The sequence below is a fragment of the Euprymna scolopes genome, chromosome 35 (genome assembly GCF_053919585.1).
Source record: "Euprymna scolopes isolate OS-2025 chromosome 35, ASM5391958v1, whole genome shotgun sequence".
In the NCBI taxonomy this organism is placed as follows: domain Eukaryota; kingdom Metazoa; phylum Mollusca; class Cephalopoda; order Sepiida; family Sepiolidae; genus Euprymna; species Euprymna scolopes.
The window spans coordinates 27,516,644-27,529,189 of record NC_136516.1 but is presented as its reverse complement, the minus strand read 5'-3'; the positions used below and the strand labels follow the sequence as shown (position 1 = coordinate 27,529,189).

Sequence of the window (12,546 nt, the reverse complement as noted above, 5' to 3'; positions counted from 1 at the left end):
GAAGAAATATGGTGTAATAAAATTATGGGGTGTTCATTCGCACCTGACCTTCATAGAATGGAAATATGTCACAAAGTTTAACAAGGTTTTTTAATATAGATCCACAGAATATTGTGATAAGTGTTTCAGTGTGAACAGGTACGGTATAATAAATTATGGGGTTTATCTATTTTATTTTTACTTTCATCATATTTTGCATTGGTTTTGATACCCCCAAATTCAACCCAAATTTACAACCCTTCCTTTTCATAACCTATCATACTTTCATAAATCAGAGTCCATTTTCTGTAGACTGTTTTTGAACCCAGTCAACGACAGGTACTTTTGCTAGTATATATATTTAGACGACGAGGCTATTGAAGTTGTTCCAAACTTTTGTTACCTTAGCAATACAATTGGAATATAGGGAGGAGGATGAGGAGCTGGTGGGATTGTAAGAGTTAGTAGTGCAAAGCCATCCATGAGAATCTCAGGAGAAAAAAGGGACACACCTACAATTGAATCCAGCTGGCGAAATAGGAGCAGTCTGGATTGTACTAACCAATACATGTACTCTTCACATGAAAAGCATGAAGCCACATGATGTATGGAGCTAACAAGAACAAAAAGACGATTACCAGAAAACAGGAAATGCTTTTGGCCTTAGTCTTGAAAAGATCAAGAAAACGGTCAGCATTTAGAGTTCTACAAGTCTACTGGAATTGGAAGCTGTATTATAATGATGTATCAAAACAGCAAATTGATGAAGACCACTAGACCAACGATTCAAAGGAGCTGGGACAAAAGAAGCAGGGAACAGATGGGACAATTCAGGAAAAAAAAACACTTGGCATAATAGTATTTATAGGAAAGACTGAGACTAACAACATCACGTTTGTGAGAGAGAGTGAAAAGAAGAAAGAGCGAGGCCAAGTAAATTACAGACATGTTTTTGCAATTTATCAAGAACCTCCAAATCGGACGGAGATTCACCAGCACAAATACAACAACAGTAAACTATACATGGTCTTATAGTAGATTTGTAGAGATAGAGAATATCCGCAGGTGTGAAAAAGCGTTTAGAGTGATGGAGAAAATCAATCTTTATAAGACACAAAAAAAAAAAAAAAAAAAAAAGCAATTGATTTAATATATGAACTTCAAGATTTGTCGAGAAAGAAAGATCGAAAAGTTTCAGATTTGATTTCTCCAAAGAAACATGCTTACAATTGAAAGACGCAAACTAAGACTAGACAGGATTATGTACCCCCACCACCACCAATTGTTTAAAAGATGCCAATTTGTTCATTTTTTTTATTGATGATTAAAAGCTTAAGGAGTCTTAAGAAAATAACTGAAATTCAAGGAATCTTGTTTAATTGCTGTCTAATAATTATGGATTAAATTTAATGTAAATCTGAAATATTAGACAGGTGACCAGTGAAACTAGTACGGCATAATCACATTAACACACCAGTTCTCGTCAGATCATCAAAGTTAAGCACCGTTGAGCCTGGCCAGTACCAGATGGGTGACCATTTGGGAAGGCTAGGCGCTGTATGTAACTTCTGGGAAGATTGGGCATGGGGCCAGCACCCTCACTCCGAAAAAAGAATTCCTTGCTAGAAAAGCATCTACAAAGTTGTGGATGGCCTATGCCTCTCCAGAGGCTCAAGGCTACGGATGGATGGAACGGTCAAACTAGGCAGAATTTGATTATTTACGAGGTCGGCTCAACAAGAATTGTTAACATAGAACTTCAATACGACCATGTTGTAGTCAGCAGGAAAGCAGCCTTGTGGTCTTGTGTTCCACAAACACGGAAAAATTTGTACTCATTTTCCAGTGTCAAAAACGATTCCTTTATCTTTTTTTTTTTTTTTTTTTTTCTTAATTTGATTTAGTTTAAAACAAAATCTTCCACTGCTGGGAATAATAATAAAACAAATATTTATTACTAGTAAATCTAAAATAAAAACAAAAAAAAAAAAACATTTTTTAATCAAATCACTTGATTGCCTGCTCTAGTTAGCCCCCCCCACCAGTGTACAATGAGGAAGCTTCACATGCCCCCCCCCCCCCAAAGTGACTTATTCCACAATGCAGTGTAGTCTATATTTCACTGTGGAGAATCTACTGTTATAAAATTATTTGTAAATAATGGTTTCACCTAAAGTTTAAAATGTAAAAGTTAAGTATCATGGTTCAATTGTGGTCTTAAACATTTATTTCAAAGTTAGAACACCAGAGTTGATTGGCCAAATAAAGAATTTCATAGATAACTGCTGACATGTGTTTATAAAGATAAGTGCACAGTTTGATGTTAGTGTGGGAACTGTACACACAATTATTTTCAAAGAACTGAAGATGTGGAAGATTTGTGCGAATGCACTAGTTCATAACTCCATCCTTGTCACAAACTATTTGACCAAGATGGGCATCAAGACAGTTCCTCACCCTCCCTAGAGTCCAAACCTTGCTCCCTCTGATTTTTAATTATTCTCCAAGCTCAAGGAAAACCTTAGAGGCTGACAATTGAGGAGATGAAAGAGGTTACGACAAGAGTCATCGATACGCTCACACAAGAGAACTTCTATGGGGCCTTCCAGAAGTTGTTGGAATGGTACAAGTGCATTGCAGCCAGAGGAGATTACTACTAGAATTTCATGTGTGTACTATCAATAAAAGTGGCCATACAAAAAAATCTGGAAACTTATTGAAGACACCTCGTATCTATTTATATAAAGTATGTTAATATATTTGTAATAACCCTTGTCCTTGAGTGGCCTCTGGGCCTTGATAATGTGGTGATGCCTTTGTAAAAAAAAAAAAAAAAAAAAAAAAAAAAAAAGCACAGGATTCACTTCTAAATTAATAATCAGTAGACATTTTAGAACAGAGCTCCTAGCCAGAAAAGTTGCAATGTGGGCTATATTTAGTTGAATTTAGTTTTAGTGTCAAAATGTCTAAAATGGTATTTTTTATCGTGACGCCATCACTAGTGGGGTGTCTACCATGGCTTAAGAGAGTCCCATCAACCTTCGAGAGAAGGACAGACTGCGCCAGTTTCTCAACCTATTTTACCTTGCGGTACATACCTTGCCTTCCCAAATGGCCATCCACCTGGTACTGACCAGGCTCGACGTTGCTTAACTTTGGTGATCTGGCAAGAATCGGTGTGTCAACATGACTTCATTATAAGGAATTAAATTGCTTAATATCCGTAAAACTATTTGTTTGCAGATGGTTTAAATGTGATATTCGCTTTCAGCATACCTGAAACTCTATGAAAGTCGTCATTTTAAAGGTGATTGTTAAGGTGGAAAGTAAGTAAAAATTTACCATATATATATATATATATATATATATGTTATTTATTTTTGTTCGCGATACTTTTTTAATTCAATTATTTATACATAAGTGCATTTTTACCTAAATGTGAGTTGGGAATAATTTTCCCTTTTACCAAATTGGGGTGCTAGTGCACTTACAGATCCGCACTGTTTTTTTAAATCGTATTTCCAAGTTTAATTAAAGTTTCATGATATGATTTTTTTTTTTTAAATTCAATTGTAAGGTTAAAGTATAGAATAGGTACAAAACACCCTTCCCTCCCCATGTTAAGAATGGCTTTTTAAATAATAACATTATTATTTCAGCACGAATCAATAAGTACACTAGTACTCAAATTGGTACTCCGAAATGGGGGAGCGGCGTATATATTGTTTTTTTTTTTTTTTTATATAAACCTGTGAAGTTACCGTAAATATTGGTTGAGAGTAAAGTAAACCCGGATCCCCAGGTCAGACATCTTGTTTAGTCACCGGAAGCAGGTCAATAGGTGGACGAAAATAAATTGTTTTTGACAAATTTCACAAACTATATTTCCGTTAAAAGTAATTTATGTTGCCAATATCTCCATTCCAACACTACATCTCAGGCGATCGGTAGAAAGAGAAGGCAATGCATGGGAGGATGGGCCTGCCTGGGGACGAGCAGATTTGTACTTTACTCAGACATAAGGCCGATGGCGTGCTACGCAGAAAAACTTCAAGCCGACAAGAGGATGATCAGATTTGAAACATCTCAGAAGAAACCAAGCATTTTAAAGACATTAAAAATACATATTGTTTTTCAGTTAAAAAAGGTTTATTATTGTATGCAATAAATAAAACAAATGAAAGTTTGAAGGATCAAAATACCATTCGAAATATTTATCAAATCGGCGATGATCGTCGATTTTGAAAAAATTAGTATTGTTCGATTTTAAAAGCAAAAGATGCGACACGTGTCCGCTTTTTTTTTTTTTTTAACCAGAAATTACAATGGGTCATTGCCCTTCGTCTTGCAGGCAAAAAATAACAGTTTCGACTGATTTTGAAAAGCACTTTTAAAAGCAGCAAATTACACATTTTAATTTATAAAATGAAACCAAACATAAAAGATCAAAAACTGACACAATTTAAAAAAAAAGGAAAAAAAAAAAAGCGAATTAAATGATGAAACCAATTTAAAGGTGGAAACATGGCGATATACGCCCTTTATTGGACATAAGCGACTCGATGGCTTGCTTTAAAACAAGAATCAAAAACTAAGCCAACACGAAACTTTCATCTTCGTTTTTTTAATAAGATTAAAGTTAAATATTTTTTAATAAGATTAAAGTTAAACGTTGAAACATTTCAATATAAATATTTAAAAGAACAGGAGGGAAATCGTTGAATTAAGACGGGAATCCGGCAAAAATGCCAATCGACAAGAATGAGTTTTGGAGATGAACAAAATGCGGCCGATATAGAAAAAAAAAAAAAAAAAAAAAAGATTTATATATTTTTTAAAATTCTATTCAAATATCATATCTTGTTTTAGTTTATTTTAAAATAAGTTTAGAGATGAAAAATAAAAACAATAAATTTAAATTATGGAGGAAGAAAATAAAAACAAAGGAAAACGTTGAATTGTTTTTAAATTGAATTCCATTGATGACCTAAGATTTACTTCGAAAGAACAGAAATAATGTTTATATTGGAAATTTAGCTTCTGCATACTAAACTAATATATATATATATATATATATATATATATATATATATATATATATATATATATATATATCGTAAATTTAACAAATCAAAATAACGTGTCTATAAAAAAAAATGGATCAAAACTATTTTTGTTTCCATTGAATTCTTTCTTTTTTTTTTTTTTAAATAAATAAATACAAAAATTTACAAATAAATATGCAAGAAAAAAAATACTTTGGTTGTTTTAGGGATCCAAAATGAAAAATCAGTTAAAAAACAAATATATATATATATATATATATATATATATATATATATATATATATATATTGCATGGGGAACTTAAAAATAAATCAAGCGAAGTTAAAAACATACCCGATCGGCTTCCAATGTGATTGTGTTGAATTTATATCCTAGGGTTACATTTGCTGGCTGAAATGAAGACGACGATGGCCATGAGACATATTATAATGGAAAAAAAACTTTAAAGATGGTTTGTAATATTGAAAATAGTGGCGGCTTCAAGAGTTGAAAGACACAAGTGCTCGTTCCCATTTCTCCATTTTATGTTTCGTCTTTCTCTCTTTCCAGCGGTAGCAGTCTTCTTCGCTGAGAAACCCGACTTCACAGTTGCCCTTTCTATTTTTAAACAAGGCAACCATTTCGTGGCTTTTTATATATATATATTTTTACTTATTGTTTGTACAGATTTAAAGTTCAGATCAGCCGCAGGAGGTTATCCTCCTAGGCGTTATCTCCTTTGATAAGATGTCTTGGCTTAATTGGTGACGAAGTCTTTTCCTAAACAGGAGAAAATACCAACGAGGTTGATCATAAACTTTTTTAGGTATTTTTTTACGACCTGCCTCAACCTACCTCCTCATGTTAAGAACGGCTTTCGGAATACCCCCACTAACCTCTCCATGTTAAGAACGGCTTTCGAGATTGGAGGTGTTTATATTACGCTGGGACAGGTCGCAATAAAAAAAATCTTTTGTTTTTGCAACCATCACCCCCCCTTTTTTTTTTTACTGACCTCGTTGTTTAACTTTGCCGTATTGCAAGACAAATAAACAAACATTAAAAATAACATCCGGCTAGAAAATAAATTCAAATATAAAAAAAATTTAAAAAAAAAAAAAAAAAAACTTTTTTATTACTTACATATCAAAAAACAAAAAAATGGTAGAATTCTTGGAGACAAAACACGAATGGCTTAGACGTTCGTTGACTTCGTTGGTGAATGGTGCGCAAGAAAACTTGCTTTCAAAAAGAGGTTACAGAAATTTCTATTGGGTCCTTTTTTTTTTTTTTTTCCTCAAACACGTACAAACTTGTATAGACAAATATAACTTCTACCTATTCCGTTATATACACACACGTATCTGCCTTACAGAGGCTCATTATTCCTTTCCGATTTCAGTTGGGTCTTGTCTGTGGTTTTCTTTCTCCTTTTCTTCCCAAGCACCATGGCGTGTCTTTCAGAGAATGATGGCGACTACTGGCAACAACGATGGTGTCGATCCGATATTACTCCCCTTTCTCGTTGTAATCTCAACAAATATTCATGAGTCGTCAGTAACGTCTCTCTGCAATCCTCCTCCGTCTGTATCTCTCGCTCTCCCTCTCTTTCAAAGTCTGCCCTCGTCACCAAACAAAAAAGCCGTCTTCACCATCCATACGCTCTTGTCCTCAGATCAACATATTTTCGCAATGAGCCTTCCTTCTTGTAAAGACTTGCGATCATGGAAAGAGAGGAAGAAAGAGTCACGCACTTTTGATGTAGTTAAGAATGTCCAATAGAAAATTAAAGAGAAGCCAGCAGTTTTGCTCGTTATTTGTCATATCTGCCAGTCTAAACGACCATCCCAATCTTTAAAACCGATTTCTTCATCAAAGATGTAGGCTATCTTGAACTTTTCAGCTTTGAGGTTGCTCCTATTGAAGCAGCATTCGAATTTTATTACAATTTCGTTTCCCATTACAAATTTTAAGATCACCTAATAATAATGTAATTATATGGTATTTAATATTTATGTAAAATTGTACACTGTCCTATTTTTTAGATAAGATTTTCAAACTAAATTCAATTTTTGCTGTATTTTTTTTATGATTAAATTGTCCCGTAAAAGTACAGAATAGTTTTAAAAACAAAACAAAATCCTCCCAGCCAGCTCCCTCCTCATATTAAGAATGGGTTTCTAAATAATAACGTTATTTCAGCACGATCCGTATTCTGCATAAATGTCCTCAATATTTAATGCGGCATTGTTTAGTCATTAAGTTATCAACTGAACCAAATAGCCATCAAACTTTTAAGATAATATTTCAATGGTAGCTATATTAAAGCTGAAAGGTTCAAGATAAACAAGTTATAATTTTAAATAGAAAAACGCAATAAAAAAAATTAACGAAAAACCTACTAATTTTCACACTGGACATTAAAAACTTACTTATGCAGTATACGGACAAAAATTTTCACGGTTTATTAATTGGGGTTTCTAACGTTATTATTTCGGCACAGTCCGGATTCTCGATGAGCACCTATAATTTTAAACCTTCAAGAATATTCTTTTGACAGAGGAGAGAAACATCTGGAAAAATGCTGCCTACGATTTATTTATATGTCATAACTCTGAAGAAATACTCCCCCTCCCCATCTTTAATTATCTTCATCGTATTTCACAAATATTTTTTGGGTGTATTGCTAATTCTGCGTAAGAACCAGAAGTTTAAACAAATATATTTAAGGGTTTGATGGTTTTTGCTCAGAATTACTCCTATATTTAAAAAAAAAAAAAAATCTTCATGAAAGTATCCATGACGGTACGAAAATGCTATATTACAAAAATCACGTAAAATTGATCAGGTAGTTTTATATTTAACTAAGAAAACCAAATTTATGAGCAAGCACAAAGGTCTGGATAATCACCAAATTTTTTTGTCTCCATCCAGAGTGGCCATTTGGGGGGGGGGGGCTGGATTTTCCCCACATTAAGAACTGACCTTGTTTCTAACTCTGCCCTTATGAAAATCAATTTAATAGGGACTTTTTAGAGCCCCCCCCCACCTATAATTATCTTCAATATAAAATTAAAACAATTTTTTTATCAAATATTGGACATCATTAAATTGTGTTAAACATTTCTTTTCTAAGATTTATCTCTAAATTCATCTAATCTGCGTTTTTGCCTTTGAGATCTGATCTGGCAGGGGTTTTGGGGATTTTTTGTGTTTTTTTTTTTGTACAGAAAAAAATTAGAAAAAAATCAATTGTATAATATTTTTTTTTTAAATTATTATTTTATACCTTTGCCTTCAAGATTGATAGCTCGTGACACTGGACATGCTAATGTTTCAGAGAGATGCTTGGTTAAAACCACAAGTCCTCCTCAGGCGGCTTTAAAAAGTTTGTCTTCCATAGAAGAAAACCAGTTAAAATCATTTTTTTTTTCTTGTGGAAAGCGATCATTTATTAAGTCGCCTGACGAGGAATTCTGGTTTTAACCAACCATATGTCCGAAACATTAGCATTCCCAATGTCGCGACCTTATAAATTTGTCTATATCAATAAAAATATATTTTGCTCTTCTTTTATTGAGCACTCTTAATAACTTAGTTAAATTAATGAGTTTCTTCTCTGGAATAGCTCAAACTTGATATATATTCAGAAGTTTAGATAAGATAGGGCATCGGTACCGTCGGTTTCAAATCTGATGATAGGGAAGCGTTTTAGGTCTCAATATCAAGCTCTCTTCAGCCGATCTATCTCATCATATCAGGTCTCGGTATTTTTTTACGACCTGCCCCGGCCCAGCGTAGTATAAACACCCAACCACCCCATGTTAAGAACGGCTTTCGGAATAACTCCACAACCTCCCCATGTTAAGAACGGCTTTCGAGGTTGGGTGTGTTTCTTTCAAAATCCGTTCTTAACATAGGGAGGTTTGGGGTGTTTATAATACGCTGGAGGGGACACATTGTAGAAATTTACCCAGGTTTCTTTATAATAGAGCACTCTGCTGGATCCCCCCTCCCCCCAAAAAAATATATAACTATATGTGTGTGTGTGTGTGTTGCACTGTTGCATGCAATACAATTTTTAACGTGTATATATATATATATATATATATATATATATATATATATATATATGAAATAAAAACTATTATTATTTTATTTATTTTCGATATTACCAGTTTTGGGTGTCCTGCTAAAACTAAATAATTAGCAAATTTTTCCCCCAAAATGTATTAATCTATTAGAAAAAAAATCTATTGTATAAGGTCTCCTTTTACTTTTCCTCTTGACTTCGAGATCGAAGAAAAATATATAAATATGTTGGTATTGTTTTTTGTTTGTTTTTCATTTAGAAAACGTTATTATTATTTTATTAATTCATTTTCAATTTTACCAGTTGGATGTCTTGTTAAACGAAAACAATCTAAAACTGTTTCCACTGTTTAAAATAAACCAGTTGGTCCATTGTTGCCTTGCTTGCCAAACATGCCTGCGTGTCGCTGGTATGGAAAGAGAGATAGGAAAACTACCAGGTGCTTTTAAAGCCATTATAGATATGACAAATTGATCGCATTCAGCCAAAACTTATTTTTAAAACATAATCTAGCCTCAGATAATGTTTACGTAGAATGGAATCAGGAACCATATGACCGAATTTTGTTTTTGTTTTTTGTTTTATCCTAGACATAAAAGACACGAAGAGTTTTGAAAGATTTGTGAAAGCCAGCAAATTTGTTGCGATTTTATGACCTCGCCTTCTGATGCCAGAATGCATTGTTTAGACATTTGCGTTATTTTTAGTCAGGAAATTTTGAAATCCGTTGTTAGATATGGTTTATTAATTATTCAAAAAAATAAAAAAATAAGTTCGAATATTTTGCTTTGGATCAGAAAAAGCATATTTAAAAATCTTCTTGCATCAAGTGACAACAATCACAATTGTATGCTAAGACGAGATAACCTACTTCTGAGATTTTTTTTTTTTCGAGCGCACATTTTTCTCCACTATACGATATCTTTATATTAATAAAACTATAAAACAATTTCACGTGTATTCGTGTTTTTTATTATAACAACAACAATAATAATAATAATAATAATAATAATTAATTAATTAATAACTAAATAAAACACAACACTACAATAGAAATAAACAGAATACGAAGTTAATTAGCACTTCCCCATTTTTCTTAATTGCATTAGTGGCATCAACTGGCACCACACCAAATAGTCGTGAAGGGTCAAAGAGAATGGAAAGACTCAGGAAAGTAAGCACTGACCAGATGTCCACTGAGTGCGAAGAGAATTGGGAGGGGGGGGGCTATTGCCAACCAAATTTTAGTGAAGACCAATGGTCAGTGGTAAACGGTCGTTGCAATAACGCAATTTCATTTGCAAAGGTTATCGGAAGAGGTGGAGACTGGAAATCTGGAGAGACATGTTGTCACTCAGACTCCAGGAAACACCACCACCACCGGTTGCTGTCAGCGAGTAAGTAACGTCTGATGGCCTGTGTGAGAACTCCTAGTGAGTACAAATAATAGAAATATTTTTTATTGATCGAATATTTATTGAAATCCAAAGTAGAGTAATTCAAATTAGTAAAACGAATTTTTTTTAATTGTTTTTTTTTTTTAAATAATTTAATGACAAAATTAAATCTTCCAAAATGCATTTCGGTTTCTTCGTAAATAAGTCATCCATGTTTTATTAATAATCGAGAAAGAAAGTGAATTAATTATTTTGCGGTCCTTCAAAATCAGAAAGGAATTTTAAAGCAACAAATAGAAAGTCCTGACTTCCAAATTCCTAGCGAATTCTCAAGATTAAAATTGTTTTTGAAACTATTAGCACCCAAAAATTTATAACTAGAGATTAAAACATTACCTTTAACGATTGGTTCTATCTTTTTCCTTGGCCTTTTGGCTAAGAACAAAGTGTAATATCTGTTCTGGTGCTACTTGCTACACTTAGTCTATTCTGTCCTCGGTCAGTGAAGGAGAAATCCTTTTAGATTTGGTCAATTTAAAAAAATTTTTGTTCCAATCCAAAGAGCTTCCTTTTGGAGAGCTGGGTTTTCCCTCACATTAAAAACTGATCGTGTGCCTAACTTTTCCCTCGTTGGGAGGCAAGTAAATAGGACCATTTTGATTCAATTAATAATTTAATAACAGATAAAAGTGCAGAATAGTTAACACTGGAGAATTCTGACCCTCCCCGTATCCCCCCCTCCTCCCAAATACAACATAATTTATACAAAACGCATATTCTCTGACAAACTCGGCTAATTTTTTGTAGGATTGTACCGTTTAAAAAAAATCTTAAAAATCATTTACACAAAAGAAAAAAAAAAAATGGCGGACACCGCCATTTTTTTTTTTTTTTTTTTTTCATGGGTTGAGGGGGTTTGCTCGAATTCTCGGGTGTTAAATTTTTTGCAATTTTACTGTAAAATAAAAATAGTTTCCACACATTAAAAGTAACCGGGTTCGATAGAGAATTTTATTTGAATGCGTTTTACATAAATTATGTACTGTGTTTTTGTGTAAGTGTGCGGTATTTATGAATTCATTTCTCGAGTAGTGTTAACTATTCTGGGCTTTTATCTCACACCCAAACAATACTGTGATTATTAAATTTAACTTTAAAATTTTTATTTAAAAATCGACAATTTAATCGAAAATTGAATAAAATAGTAGAACAATAACATTATATCTTCGCACGATTTGGTAACATTACCTGTACCAGTATTTTGTTTCATTTTTTACTTTCGAGCGATTATTGAGGGCCATAATAGCTGTAACAAAACCGCCAGTTATTCGTTTTAACTCAACAGAATAACACTATATTTTTTTTTTTTCAAAGTAAATAAATGTTTTAAAATAAGTTGAAACACACGATTTATCTAGGTAGGTAGAAGAGTACCTTATCTTGCCTTTGACAATATTTATTTGTTGTATATTTATTTTGTTCACCTTTTTGTTTTGTTTGTTTTGTTGGCTCTTGTTAAAAACGATCACGAATTCGGTCCTCCAGTGTTAACTATTCTGGACGTTTAACTAATAAGCAAACGATATCGTAATAATTGAATTTAACTTTCAAAATCTTATCTTTAAAAAAAAGAAAAAGAAAAGAAAATGAAAGTAAAAAGTCTCCCGGGCAACTCCGAGTAGACACAACGAAACTATTGTCGTCACCCTCGCGAATGATTTAGCAAGGTAAAAAAAAAAAAATGGCGAAATATTACACACACGCACAAAAAGCTATCAACTATTGTGATTTTTTTTTTTTTTTTTGGCTTCAAGAAATTTTATTTATTCCAAAAAATATTTTCGCCATCAACCTTTTAAAAATTGTATCTTGAGACTTTTATAAAACAATGAAAATAATGATTTAATTGTTTTATTACTTTAAAAAGACAAAATAAGAAACTACTTTAATTGGAACAAATCAAGTTCTGGCTTAGAGCGAAGTTTCAAATTGAAACATGTGTACGCTTTTAGCGTCCCTAATCCTCTTTTTC

The 12,546-nt window shown here is 32.9% G+C and overlaps 1 protein-coding gene and 1 pseudogene across 2 annotated transcripts in view; one reads left to right on the top strand and one right to left on the bottom strand.

The window, feature by feature from the left end:
- LOC145259760 (uncharacterized) overlaps positions 1–6,741 on the bottom strand; it is a 66,529-nt gene extending 59,788 nt beyond the window's left edge. The window contains exons 1-2 of one of the 2 annotated variants that reach the window (XM_080117494.1): positions 6,168–6,741; positions 5,379–5,435 (exon numbers count right to left, since the gene is read on the bottom strand). The gene's annotated coding sequence lies outside the window, so the exon portion shown is untranslated. Of the gene's footprint in view, positions 1–5,378; positions 5,510–6,167 lie in introns of those variants that run through there. The other variant, XM_080117495.1, reaches the window with a different exon arrangement.
- Positions 6,742–10,929: 4,188 nt separating this feature from the next.
- LOC145260130 (U2 spliceosomal RNA) lies at positions 10,930–11,138 on the top strand (annotated as a pseudogene).
- The last annotated feature ends 1,408 nt before the right edge of the window (positions 11,139–12,546 follow it).